Source organism: Schistocerca gregaria, chromosome 1 (assembly GCF_023897955.1).
Source record: "Schistocerca gregaria isolate iqSchGreg1 chromosome 1, iqSchGreg1.2, whole genome shotgun sequence".
Taxonomy (NCBI): Eukaryota; Metazoa; Arthropoda; class Insecta; order Orthoptera; family Acrididae; genus Schistocerca; species Schistocerca gregaria.
This window is the reverse complement of record NC_064920.1, coordinates 805,412,649-805,427,364: the sequence shown is the minus strand read 5'-3', so window position 1 is coordinate 805,427,364 and position 14,716 is coordinate 805,412,649. Positions and strand designations below refer to the sequence as shown.

The window sequence follows — 14,716 nt, the reverse complement described above, 5'->3', positions numbered from 1 at the left end:
TATGTTCTTTCCGTATAAACATATACTTAAAAATGTGAAACATTCCCAGTTTCAACATATTTTGTTAAACAGGTGTCATTAAAACTTCCTGGCAGATTAAAACTGTGTGGCCGACCGAGACTCGAACTCGGGATCTTTGCCTTTCGCGGGCAAGTGCTCTACCAACTGAGCTACCGAAGCACGACTCACGGACGGTACTCACAGCTTTACTTCTGCCAGTATCCGTCTCCTACCTTCCAAACTTTACAGAAGCTCTTCTGCGAAACATGCAGAACTAGCACTCCTGAAAGAAAGGATACTGTGGAGATATGACTAAGCCACAGCCTGGGGGATGTTTCCAGAATGAGATTTTCACTCTGCAGCGGAGTGTGCGCTGATATGAAACTTCCTGGCAGATTAAAACTGTGTGGCCGACCGAGACTCGAACTCGGGATCTTTGCCTTTCGCGGGCAAGTGCTCTACCAACTGAGCTACCGAAGCACGACTCACGGCCGGTACTCACAGCTTTACTTCCGCCAGTATCCGTCTCCTACCTTCCAAACTTTACAGAAGCTCTTCTGCTAAACATGCAGAACTAGCACTCCTGAAAGAAAGAATACTGTGGAGACATGGCTTAGCCACAGCCTGGGGGATGTTTCCAGAATGAGATTTTCACTCTGCAGCGGAGTGTGCGCTGATATGAAACTTCCTAGCAGATTAAAACTGTGTGGCCGACCGAGACTCGAACTTGGGACCTTTGCCTTTCGCGGGCAAGTGCTCTACCAACTGAGCTACCGAAGCACGACTCACGGCCGGTACTCACAGATTTACTTCTGCCAGTATCCGTCTCCTACCTTTCAAACTTTACAGAAGCTCTTCTGCGAAACATCCAGAACTAGCACTCCTGAAAGAAAGGATACTGTGGAGACATGGCTTAGCCACAGCCTGGGGGATGTTTCCAGAATGAGATTTTCACTCTGCAGTGGAGTGTGCGCTGATATGAAACTTCCTGGCAGATTAAAACTGTGTGGCCGACCGAGACTCGAACTCGGGACCTTTGCCTTTCGCGGGCAAGTGCTCTACCAACTGAGCTACCGAAGCACGACTCACGGCCGGTACTCACAGATTTACTTCTGCCAGTATCCGTCTCCTACCTTTCAAACTTTACAGAAGCTCTTCTGCGAAACATCCAGAACTAGCACTCCTGAAAGAAAGGATACTGTGGAGACATGGCTTAGCCACAGCCTGGGGGATGTTTCCAGAATGAGATTTTCACTCTGCAGCGGAGTGTGCGCTGATATGAAACTTCCTGGCAGATTAAAACTGTGTGGCCGACCGAGACTCGAACTCGGGACCTTTGCCTTTCGCGGGCAAGTGCTCTACCAACTGAGCTACCGAAGCACGACTCACGGCCGGTTCTCAAAGCTTTACTTCTGCCAGTATCCGTCTCCTACCTTCCAAACTTTACAGAAGCTCTTCTGCGAAACATGCAGAACTAGCACTTCTGAAAGAAAGAATACTGTGGAGACATGACTTAGCCACAGCCTGGGGGATGTTTCCAGAATGAGATTTTCACTCTGCAGCGGAGTGTGCGCTGATATGAAACTTCCTGGCAGATTAAAACTGTGTGGCCGACCGAGACTCGAACTCGGGACCTTTGCCTTTCGCGGGCAAGTGCTCTACCAACTGAGTTACCGAAGCATGACTCACGGCCGGTACTCTCAGCTTTACTTCCGCCAGTATCCGTCTCCTACCTTCCAAACTTTACAGAAGCTCTTCTGTGAAACATGCAGAACTAGCACTCCTGAAAGAAAGGATACTGTGGAGACATGACTTAGCCACAGCCTGGGGGATGTTTCCAGAATGAGATTTTCACTCTGCAGCGGAGTGTGCGCTGATGTGAAACTTCCTGGCAGATTAAAACTGTGTGGCCGATCGAGACTCGAACTCGGGACCTTTGCCTTTCGCGGGCAAGTGCTCTACCAACTGAGCTACCGAAACACGACTCACGGCCGGTACTCACAGCTTTACTTCTGCCAGTATCCGTCTCCTACCTTCCAAACTTTACAGAAGCTCTTCTGCGAAACATGCAGAACTAGCACTCCTGAAAGAAAGAATACTGTGGAGACATGGCTTAGCCACAGCCTGGGGGATGTTTCCAGAATGAGATTTTCACTCTGCAGCGGAGTGTGCGCTGATATGAAACTTCCTGGCAGATTAAAACTGTGTGGCCGACCGAGACTCGAACTCGGGACCTTTGCCTTTCGCGGGCAAGTGCTCTACCAACTGAGCTACCGAAGCACGACTCACGGACGGTACTCACAGCTTTACTTCTGCCAGTATCCGTCTCCTACCTTCCAAACTTTACAGAAGCTCTTCTGCGAAACATCCAGAACTAGCACTCCTGAAAGGAAGGATACTGTGGAGACATGGCTTAGCCACAGCCTGGGGGATGTTTCCAGAATGAGATTTTCACTCTGCAGCGGAGTGTGCGCTGGTATGAAACTTCCTGGCAGATTAAAACTGTGTGGCCGACCGAGACTCGAACTCGGGACCTTTGCCTTTCACGGGCAAGTGCTCTACCAACTGAGCTACCGAAGCACGACTCACGGGCGGTACTCGCAGCTTTACTTCAGCCAGTATCCGTCTCCTACCTTCCAAACTTTACAGAAGCTCTTCTGCGAAACATCCAGAACTAGCACTCCTGAAAGAAAGGATACTGTGGAGACATGGCTTAGCCACAGCCTGGGGGATGTTTCCAGAATGAGATTTTCACTCTGCATCGGAGTGTGCGCTGATATGAAACTTCCTGGCAGATTAAGTTAAGTTCGAGTCTCGAGTCTCGGTGGCTAAGCGAAAGGCAAAGGTCCCGAGTTCGAGTCTCGGTCGGCCACACAGTTTTAATCTGCCAGGAAGTTTAATATCAGCGCACACTCCGCTGCAGAGTGAAAATCTCATTCAGGTGTCATTAAATCAAAGCTCAGATATTGAAGACCACAGAGCTTTCACATTAATTACATTAATGGTAGGCTAACTTGATACTTCCCCCTAATTTCTACAAGAAATTTTAGTAGAGTCGAGTTTTACATTCTCAGGCCCACACATGTTCACCATTTTTGAATGAATTTATTAGTAGACATAATCTAAATAATTTTATTGTGACATATTACTTGTTTATCTATTTGAATGACACACAGACATGTTCACTACAGACTATCCGACAGATCTAGTTGAAACTGAAATGTTGTTCTGTAGCATGCACCAACACAACAAAAAAAAATGTCATTGATATCAGAGCCACCTGTATGCCAATCCAAAGCACTACCTCGCCCCTACCCCTCCCAGGGGCTCAGCACTTTTTGGCGAGTCTGTGCTTGGCTACCATGGGGCCCCAGCCTTTGCAGCATCTTCCCTTCCATGCTGCACAACTATCCTTTTGCTATTCTTTTCCCCCTCACTTCTGGAATACGTCTAGGATATTTTTGGGAATGTGTTCTGTATTTTCAGTAGCCTGACATCAGAACAGTCCTTACATCATTTTTTCTTTCTTCATTCCCCTTCTCCTATTCTTCCTCCGCGTCAGCATTTGAGGTTCCTCTTTTTCTTCTTCCTCCCTGTACGCTCTGTGAAGGCCGGGCCACACGTCTGATGCATAACAAGTGACTGGGTAATGTGTAATTCCCAGCCTCAGGTTGACAGGTAGGGTTCGCATGTACCCACTAGTACAGGCAAGGCCCTGGGAGGGGTGACTGCCTGTTACCTTCCCAAATTGCCAACTGGTCGCTCTCTTAGGTGTTTGGGAGGGGTGAATAATCACCTAATGTGGGTCAGCACCTCTGGGGGGGCAGTTTGAAGGAGTGCGCTATCAGAGATGCTGGTAATCATGAGGGATTTTCTCACAATGAGCCAAGCATCTTCTCAATTGATGTCTGCTAAACGTAAATGGAATGAAGCTAATGATTCAAAAACCCTCCAAGCTGAACCTCGGTTCCTCATGGTTTCACATACTGAAGATGGTCAGTCCTTTGCTACAGTTAATGTGTTTATTATTCAGAAATATGCTGATGCAATTACTGGCCCTGTGAAATCGTGCTCTCATCTGCACAATGGCACTTTGCTTTTGCAGACTACTTGTGATTCTCAAGCACAACTACTGCTTGCTGCTTCGGTTCTCCACAGCTATCCTGTTCATGCTGAGAACACTAAATTCTTTGTGTGGTATTATTTACACTAGGCTATTTGATGGTCTGACGATGCAGCCTCCTCACCAGATTGACCTGTGCATCTCGATGAGTGGGCTGTCTAGCAGATCCTGGTGAAGGAAAAAGTGATTACCATGGTGCACACAAGTTGTTGGCTAGTCGGAAGCCATGCACTTTGCCATCCAGCACTTACAGTACCATTCTTGCAACATTTCGCCCCACAAAGGAAATGGCCATGCAGACATCTACATCTACATCCATACTCCGCAAGCCACCTGACGGTGTGTGGCGGAGGGTACCCTGAGTACCTCTATCGGTTCTCCCTTCTATCCCAGTCTCGTACTGTTTGTGGAAAGAAGGATTGTCGGTATGCTTCTGTGTGGGCTCTAATCTCTCTGATTTTATTCTCATGTTCTTTTCGCGAGATATACGTAGGAGGGAGCAATATACTGCTTGACTCTTCGGTGAAGGTATGTTCTCGAAACTTTAACAAAAGCCCGTACTGAGCTACTGAGCGTCTCTCCTGCAGAGTCTTCCACTGAAGTTTATCTATCATCTCTGTAATGCTTTCGCTATTACTAAATGATCCTGTAACGAAGCGTGCTGCTCTCTTCTCTATCTCTTCTATCAACCCTATCTGGTACGGATCCCACCCTGCTGAGCAGTATTCAAGCAGTGGGCGACCTCTAATTCGGCACGGCGGTTGCAAAATCGCTAAGTGTCATGATAGCATCCCCAACTCCTTCTCCTTCAGCTGTGCAACAAGCCACTAAATTTTCGCCTCACACAGTGAAAACACCTGCTACAGGGTGTTTCAAAAATGACCGGTATATTTGAAACGGCAATACAAACTAAACGAGCAGCGATAGAAATACACCGTTTGTTGCAATATGCTTGGGACAACAGTACATTTTCAGGCAGACAAACTTTCGAAATTACAGTAGTTACAATTGTCAACAACAGATGGCGCTGTGGTCTGGGAAACACTATAGTACGATATTTTCCACATATCCACCATGCGTAGCAATAATATGACGTAGTCTCTGAATGAAATTACACGAAACCTTTGACAACGTGTCTGGCGGAATGGCTTCACATGCAGATGAGATGTACTGCTTCAGCTGTTCAATTGTTTCTGGATTCTGGCGGTACACCTGGTCTTTCAAGTGTCCCCACAGAAAGAAGTCACAGGGGTTCATGTCTGGCGAATAGGGAAGCCAATCCACGCCGCCTCCTGTATGTTTCGGATAGCCTAAAGCAATCACACGATCATCGAAACATTCATTCAGGAAATTAAAGACGTCGGCCGTGCGATGTGGCCGGGCACCATCTTGCATAAACCACGAGGTGTTCGCAGTGTCGTCTAAGGCAGTTTGTACCGCCACAAGTTCACAAAGAATGTCCAGATAGCGTGATGCAGTAATCGTTTCAGATCTGAAAAATGGGCCAATGATTCCTTTTGAAGAAATGGCGGCCCAGACCAGTACTTTTAGAGGATGCAGGGACGATGGGACCGCAACATGGGGCTTTTCGATTCCCCATATGCGCCAGTTCTGTTTATTGACGAAGCCGTCCAGGTAAAAATAAGCTTCGTCAGTAAACCAAATGCTGCCCACATGCATATCGCCGTCATCAATCCTGTGCACTATATCGTTAGCGAATGTCTCTCGTGCAGCAATGGTAGCGGCGCCGAGGGGTTGCCGCATTTGAATTTTGTATGGATAGAGGTGAAAACTCTGGTGGATGAGACGATACGTGGACGTTGGCGTCATTTGAACCGCAGCTGCAACACGGCGAACTGAAACCCGAGGCCGCTGTTGGATCACCTGCTGCACTAGCTGCGCATTGCCCTCTGTGGTTGCCGTACGCTGTCGCCCTACCTTTCCAGCACGTTCATTCATCACGTTCCCAGTCCGTTGAAATTTTTCAAACAGATCCTTTATTGTATCGCTTTTCGGTCCTTTGGTTACATTAAACCTCCATTGAAAACTTCGTCTTGTTGCAACAACACTGTGTTCTAGGCGGTGGAATTCCAACACCAGAAAAATCCTCTGTTCTAAGGAATAAACCATGTTGTCCACAGCACACTTGCACGTTGTGAACAACACACGCTTACAGCAGAAAGACGACGTACAGAATGGCGCACCCACAGACTGCGTTGTCTTCTATATCTTTCACATCACTTGCAGCGCTATCTGTTGTTGAAAATTGTAACTACTGTAATTTCGAAAGTTTGTCCGCCTGAAAATGTACTGTTGTCCCAAGTATATTGCAACAAACGGTGTATTTCTATCGCTGCTCGTTTAGTTTTTATTGCCGTTTCAAATATACTGGTCATTTTTGAAACAACCTGTACACAACTGGCAGGGCGGAAAGCACAGAAGCAATACTTTTCAAAAGACTTTTTACATCCCTCCAGCCAATAAACATCTGAATCGTCATCTGCCACCAGAAAAGCCTCCAAGAAATGAAACAGGGGCAAACGATCTTCTCCTTCGCCGATTCGGCGATTCTCTTCAATGGTGTTGCCACTTGATACCCTCATCCGGCCAATCTCCATGTCGTTGTTGCCCACTGCCAACGGTTTTTCTGCAGTGGATTCCACAGACTGACCAATGGAGAATACTGATGCCTCTGTAGATCTTATGGAGCAGCATCGTCCAGCCTCTGTACCCTCAAACAGAGAGTCTTTTAAGACTGGCACTCAACAGCTGCTGAGGTGACACTCTTTCATTTTCCCCCTGCCTTTTCCTTGTCATGACTCTCCTCCAATGGAACGTTCTCAGCCTTACATCCAACAAGGAGGAATTACAGATGCTCATGGAATTGAAGTGTACACTTGTTCTCTGCCTCCAGGGAACAAATTGTGTCCTGGCAACTGCTTTTAACTCTCGCATTTCTTTTCCGGTCTGCTTCGACTTCCCCTCCCCCCCCCCCCCCCCTCCAGGAATTAAAGCTGCTCTGGGAATCGAAGTGTCCACTTGTTCTCTGCCTCCAGGGAACAAATTGTGTCCTGACAACTGCTTTTACCTCTCGCATTTCTTTCCGGTCTGCTTCGATCTTCTCTTCCCCCCCCCCCCCCCAAGGTGCGCTTTATATCTCTTGGGAGAGTCATGCTGCTTATCTGAGATGATGTTCATAGTCAAACCATCTCCCTGAACAACTGGTTGCAAGCTCATGCAATCCGCATTTTCTTTCCTCACTTCAACTTTTCCCTTTGTACCGTTTACATCCCTTAATCCTTTGGTGTTACCAGGGCAAAATTTCTCCAGCTTGTTGCTCTTTTCTATGTGGCGACTTTAATATACAACAACCCCTTCGGGGTTCTCCTAGACCCTGACAGAGACGTGCCCTCTTGATTGACTTTCTCAATCAACTAAACCTCATCTGCATTAACACTGGACCAGCCACATTCCTTTCAGACCCCACACATACCCATTCCCATTTGTGCCTCTTATTTGGCATTGTCCAGCTTGCCCATCATCTCGAGTGGTCCGTTCTCTCTGACACGTACTCGAGTGACCATTTTACATTCATTTGCTGACTCATACCCCACCTATGTGCAAACCCAAATGGCAGCTTTCTAAGGCCTACTGGAGGCTTTGCTCCTCCCTGGCGACCTTCAATGAACAACTTTTCCGCAGTTGTGATAACCAGGTAGAATACCTTACCAATGTTATGCTTACCACTGCAGAACATTCCATTCCTCGCACTGCATCTTTATCGTCCAGTTCCTTGGTGGATTGATGTGTACTGCGACGCAATTCATGTGTGGAGATGTGCTATCCGCAATTTGAACTGTCACCCTACGATGGCGAAATGTATTCGATACAAACACTTGCGTGTGCAGTGTCGCTGGATTCTTCGGGGTAGCTGGAATTCATTTGCTAGTTCTTTAACCTTGCATTGTGTGGGCTAACTTCCAATAGCTCTCTGAGACCAAGGCCCACTTCCCAATTTCTGGCCTGCCCATAGCAGATGATGTTATTGTGAACCCAAATGCTATCTCCAACATCTTGAGCCACTATTTTGCAAAGATTTAGAGCTCCACCCACTACCACTCTGCCTTTGTGGAGGCTTGGATGATAGCGTTCTCTTCTCAGAATTGTGAGTGCTGCAGTACCGGTTTTATTTTTTATTTTTATTTTACACACGTAAAATTGCTAATTTGCAAGGTTATGCAATGTGTCAGCACATGAAATTACAACATAAAAGTAATAAATGTTTATGAACGCAAAAAAGACAATCAACAATATAACACAGAAATCAGCTTAATTTCTCAAGGAACGCCATGACAGAATAGGGGTGACCCACGAGGAAACTCTTGAGCTTCGATTTGAAGGCACTTGAATTACTGCTAAGATCTTTGAATTGTTGTGCAGCTTACTGAAACTGTGTGCAGCAGTATACTGCCCACCTTTCTGCACAAGAGTCAAGGAAGTACAATTCAAATGCAGATTGGATTTTTGCCCAATTCTTGGGAATGCACATAATATGAAAAGCGTATGTTGTTGGGGATGATACTTTTGATCACATAATGCATTGAGGGGCCAATGTAAGAATACCCAGACTAATGAACAGGGGTCGACAAGAGGTTCACGAACTTTCACCACTTATTCTCCGAACCGCCCATTTCTAAGCCAAAAATGGGAAGAGTTACTACTTTTCGTGTCGAATTATCACTTACTTCAGATACCGTTCAAATAGTAAAAATGGCAGCAATAAGTCCTAACGTGCATTGACAACTATCTATCTGCATACCTAGAAATTCGAACTGTTCAGTTTCACTAATTGTATACCTATTCTGTGAAATTAATACGTCGAGTTTTGTTCAATTGTGTGTTGGAAACTGTAAAAACTGAGTCTTACTATAATGTAACGTTAATTTATTTTCTACAAGCTATGAACTTATGTCTTGAACTGCACTGTTTGAAATGGAGCCAATGTTGCACACAACATTCTTTACTAAAAAGCTAGTGTCATCAGCAAACAAAAATATTTTAGAATTACCTGTAATACTAGAGAGTATATCATTTATATAAATAAGGAACAAGAGTGGGCCCAGCACTGAACCCTGGGACCCCCCCCCCCCCCGTTTGACCATGCCTTACTGAGACCTCACATCATAGGCATTATCAGCACTGTGGATAATGACCTTTTGCTGTCTGTTGTTAAAGTAAGTCTCTGAGCGACTGAGATACTCTGCAACCAAGAGACTTGGTATGCATAATTAGGTAGGGTAGTTCACATTGGGATACTTAATTAGTGCTATTCCAGAGTCACCACATTTTGGACACTATGTGACCTGACATGCTTGTCGCTTAGTCTCCCAGTCTCACAGTTGCATTCATACCACTGGGTTGCACAATGTGCAAAACAAATGTTTAATTTGAAATTTTCATGGGAGAAGTGGAGAAATATCCAGAACGATGAAATTACAAATTGAAATGGTATTCAAGGAAGGAGGTGACAGAGAGAACATGGCACGAAGTAGCTAAACAATTTGATTATCAGGTAAATTCATTATTGGTAATTAAAATTTTTACTATAAAATTAATATGCCTTACTTACTATGCTTTAAGATCAATTTTATTGAAAAACTAATCAGTGATTTATAAATACCCACTATAAAATGAATTAATAAATACATAATTAAAACATTTTAATGACATATTAATACATAAATAAAATGTATGGAAATTTATTTACAAGTTTTACAGAAATACAAGTTACACATAAAAATTTTATGAAGAGAGTTACAGTAGATCCTGATTATTGTTAATTCAGTACTTCCACAACCGTGGGAGGGAAGCACGAAGTGTCAGAAGGTAATTGGCTGAATAATTCCTTACTTCATAAGCGGTAGGTTGAGGATCTTTGGCTGGATTCTGACTGTTGGCATTTTGAAGTTGTTGCACTATTGTTCACCACACCTGTATTCGATACCTTCATGTTTTCGAATGAAATTATGTGATATGCACATGGATTTTACTATGTCACCACTCTTCCTGTGTTTCGAGAACGAATAGGACTGCCCAGGACTTGTAACTTCAGTGTAAGCATTCCAAATGCGCATTCGACAGATTTTCTTACTCTGCTTCGTCTTTGATAATATATTCTGTTCACATTATCGAAAGTTCTTTGTGGATATGTTAGCATCAAGTAGCACGATAATGGAAATGCTTCATTTCCTACAAAGTAGTAAGGGAAATTATATTCATTTTTATCATCTGGTAATCTCGAAGCAAGGGGAAGTTTAATATTCCATTTGCAATCCAGTGTTTGGTTGCTGAAGCACGAAATCTCCCTCTATCACTATTTCTACCTCAGGGTGTCCATTCGTCCCGTTTTTTCCTGGTACAGTCCCGTTTTTCACCAAAATATTCCGCTGTCCCGAAAGTGTTTTTGGGGACGCTCAAAAGTCCAATTTTTTTATGATTCCGCTTGGCTAGAGTATTTTACGCTATTGATAGTTTGATTTGCTATTAACATGTACCGAACTGCCAAAAATCGCAAGTAATTTTAAACGCATTATAGGTTACGAATAACAACGAAGATTCTTCCCTTCTAAATCGATACACTGAATCCGTCCTTTCGGTCCAGAGATACTCTACATCACTGATACATGCTCTCTGGCTTTCGTCACCACACTGTTAATGTTTTGCACTGTGCAATCACTGTTTCATTATGCCAAAACGAGAGTGTAATTTTAACAGCAACTAAAAAGCGAGTTTCCTTTTATCGCTGGTAGTGGATAAATTGTAGAATGTACGCTGTGCAGATCAAAATTTGCTATTGGTCATGGTGGAAGGTCTGACATTGTGAATCACATTATGACGAAGAAACATCGCATGAGTGATCAAACGAAAAGAGAAACTAAATGCGTGAGTGACTACTATGTAAACTTAAAATCAGTAACAGAAATGGATAGGCAGTTGGCAGCACAAGAAGCTATGTTTGCATACCACAGTGCAATGCATAACCATAGCTCTAAGTCAATGGACTGTACTACAGCAGTTGTTAAAAAACTGGGTCCGCCCCCGGCAGCTGGGGGTCAGCGCGACGGAATGTTAATCCTAAGGGCCCGGGTTCGATTCCCGGCTGGGTCGGAGATTTTCTCCGCTCAGTGACTGGGTGTTGTGTTGTCCTAATCATCATCATCTCATCCCTACCGACGAGCAAGGCGCCGAAGTGGCGTCAAATCGAAAGACTTGCGCACAGCGAATGGTTTACCCGACGGGAGGCCCTAGTCACACAACATTATTATTTCAAATGTTTTTAAACCGTATGCAGCTCAGCAAGTTTTAAATGAACTGAAAAATACTCGATTCATTTGTTTAATGATTGATACATCGAATCATCTGGATCTGAGGTTGGTTCCTCTCCTAATCAGGTATTTTTACCCTGAAAATGGCATTACAGTGAAAGTGCTCAAATTGGTTAATTTAGCTGGAGGAACTTCAGATTTACTTAAGAATTATGTGCTGGATGTTTAAAAAAAAATATGGTCTTGAGGGAAAGGTCATTGCAGTTTCTGCACTCAACACTAACACCAATTTTGGTGGTAAGCAGAGGAAAGGAAAAGCAATTTGTTCTATAAACTGCAACAGAACACAGAGAATGATATAGTAGGTGTTGGCTGTCCAGCACATGTGTTGCACAATTCCTTATAAACTGGCTCAGATTGCCTACTCATCGGCTGCCAATTAATTGTAAACTAAATCTTCCAGCAAAATTGTCTACATTATCCCTTTCTCCCTTTTTACAAAGTGGCTTTACTACTGAGTACTTTAATCGTTTAGGAAAGTGACCCTTCTTAAAGGAAAAATTACAAATATGGCTATGTACAGGACCAACATGTGCAGCACAGTACTTTAATATTCTGCTAGGCACTCCATCATAGCCATGAAATTCCTTAGTCTTCCGTGATTTAATTATTGACTCAGTTTCCCCTCACAGAGGAGTCTTTCAGACATAAGTCTCGGAAAACATTTTCCAAAAGAGTATTATGATTCCCTGCAGAAACTAAGTTTTTATTTTATTAGCCAGAAATGCTCAGAAAGTGATTGTTAAATACTGTACATCTATCTGACCTATCAGTAACAGAAATATTTTTATTACGAACTGACTTCATATTGTCGACCTTGTGCTACTGACCAGACATTTTCTTCGCAACTAATCATACGTTTAAAAATTTTATCCTCTGAATTAGCTGTTCTATTTGCGTACCACATAGTCTTTGCCTTCCTAATACCAATTTAAGCAATTTACAATACTGATTGTAATGGGCTACTGTAGCTTGATTGTGACTACTTCTAACATTTTATGCAATTCCCATTTTGTTCTACATGATATCCTTATCCCACTAATCAACAGCCCAAGCAGCCTTTTACTGCTAGTACCCCGTTTAGAATGTACTAATGGGACGTAACTTTCAAAGAAAATGAGTAATGTGTTAAGGAAATATTATATTTGTCATCTATGTTATTGGAACTCAGGCCCGTATCTAGAGTAGGGGGAAACAGGGTTATCTGTCCCAGACAGCTAAATCAGGGGGCGCAAAATCCTGAAGTAAAAAATCTTGTTTCACTAAGCGCCTACCATCCGGCGCATGTCCGTCTGTTGATTAATCGTATGATTTTGAAACACATCTCAGTTGGTTTTTGAACATATTCTAAGTTGATTTCTGAATGAATCATAAATTGATTTTTGAATGTGTACATAGTGTACGTGATGTGTCTGTCAGTGGAATTCCTGTCACAACTAAAAATAAAAAGCTTTCCCTCCGACAAAAGGGGATGGGGCTATATGACCTGAGCTGAAGAAACCCGAACAGGCGAACTCCAATCGCTGTTTATTTATGTGATTGATTGGGTGTGCGAATGACCAGCGCTGTTAAATTGTTACCAAAATCCATAGAGTCAGACTACCAGAGTGGAAATAAACGACTAAAAGGAATAACAGGTAAGAAAGATTACATATTATCTTCTCGATATATCCAAGAAGATGAAATTTTGGCAGAAAATTTTTTGACTGAGCGCTACACTACTAAAGGCCAGTTGTATAGTCCTCAGGTAGCAGCCGCATAAGTTCTATTCTCGGAATAGCGTGGAAAAAGGAATACATAATAACTCCTAAACGAGAATAAACACAGGAAAACTGAATTGGTGATTCTAACAGCGTTGGGGAAGAGAACCAGGGAATAAATTTTGACAATAGCAAGAATAGTTACACAATTAGTGATGACAAAATTGATTGTTAGAATTAAGAAGGAGAAGAAACACAAATTATATGGAAGAATATGATGATTACAAATTTACTTAGAAATTTCGTACTATACTCCATTCATCATAAGAATAAACCTGATGTGAACAAACACAAGCGCAATTATTGGTCATAAGGTGTAGCACACGTTCACTGGTCTTGTTCCGCTCTTGGAAGTAGGTCACATACATATGTATTAGATTCAATAGGGGTGGCTTCTTAGGTAGTGCCGCTGTACCGTGGCACCACTTTGTGAAAAAGAAAGAAAGAGAAATCTATGCGAATTGCTCATAAAACGTTGTTTCAGAGTATGTATTTTCTTATTGAAGAGGCACATTTTCCGTTCATGTTTTCATGGTAGCATTCTGAAGCTGGGATTCAACTGCAAATTCGACCGACCAAGGTGGCCGAGGGGTTCTAGGCGCTACAGTCTGGAACCGCGCGACCGCTACGGTCGCAGGTTCGAATCCTGCCTCGGGCATGGATGTGCGTGAAGTCCTTAGGTTAGTTAGGTTTAAGTAGTTCTAAGTTCTAGGGGACTGATGACCTCAGAAGTTAAGTTCCATAGTTACTTCCTGGCAGAATAAAACTGTGTGCCGGACCGAGACTCGAACTCGGGACCTTTGCCTTTCGCGGGGAAGTGCTCTACCAACTGAGCTACCCAAGCACGACTCACGCCCCGTCCTCACAGCTTTACTTCTGCCCGTACCTCGTCTCCTACCTTCCAAACTGAACAGAAGCTCTCCTCCGAATCTTGCACAACTAGCACTCCTGACAGAAAGGATATTGCGGAGACATGGCTTAGCCACAGCCTGGGGGATGTTTCCAGAATGAGATTTTCACTCTGAAGCGGAGTGTACGCTGATGTGAAACTCCCTGGCAGATTAAAACTGTGTGCCGGACCGAGACTCGAACTCGGGACCTTTGCCTTTTGCGGGCAAGTGCTCTACCAACTGAGCTATCCAAGCACGACTCACGCCCCGTCCTCACAGCTTTACTTCTGCCAGTACCTCGTCTCCTACCTTCGAAACTTATCAGAAGCTCTCCTGGCGTGAGTCGTGCTAGGGTTGCTCAGTTGGTAGAGCACTTGCCCGCGAAAGGCAAAGGTCCCGAGTTCGAGTCTCTGTCCGGCACACAGTTTTAATCTGCCAGGAAGTTTCATATCAGCGTACCCTCCGCTGCAGAGTGAAAATCTCATTCAAGTCCCATGGTTCTCAGAGCCATTTGAGCCATTTGAACCAAGTACAAATTGGCACCGTCGGGCCCCATAA

At 44.0% G+C, this 14,716-nt stretch overlaps 1 non-coding gene across 1 annotated transcript; it reads right to left on the bottom strand.

The window, feature by feature from the left end:
* Positions 1 to 14,339: 14,339 nt before the first annotated feature.
* On the bottom strand, positions 14,340 to 14,414 carry Trnal-caa (transfer RNA leucine (anticodon CAA)). Its single transcript has one exon. It is a non-coding gene; the product is annotated as a tRNA-Leu (tRNA).
* Positions 14,415 to 14,716: the final 302 nt, after the last annotated feature.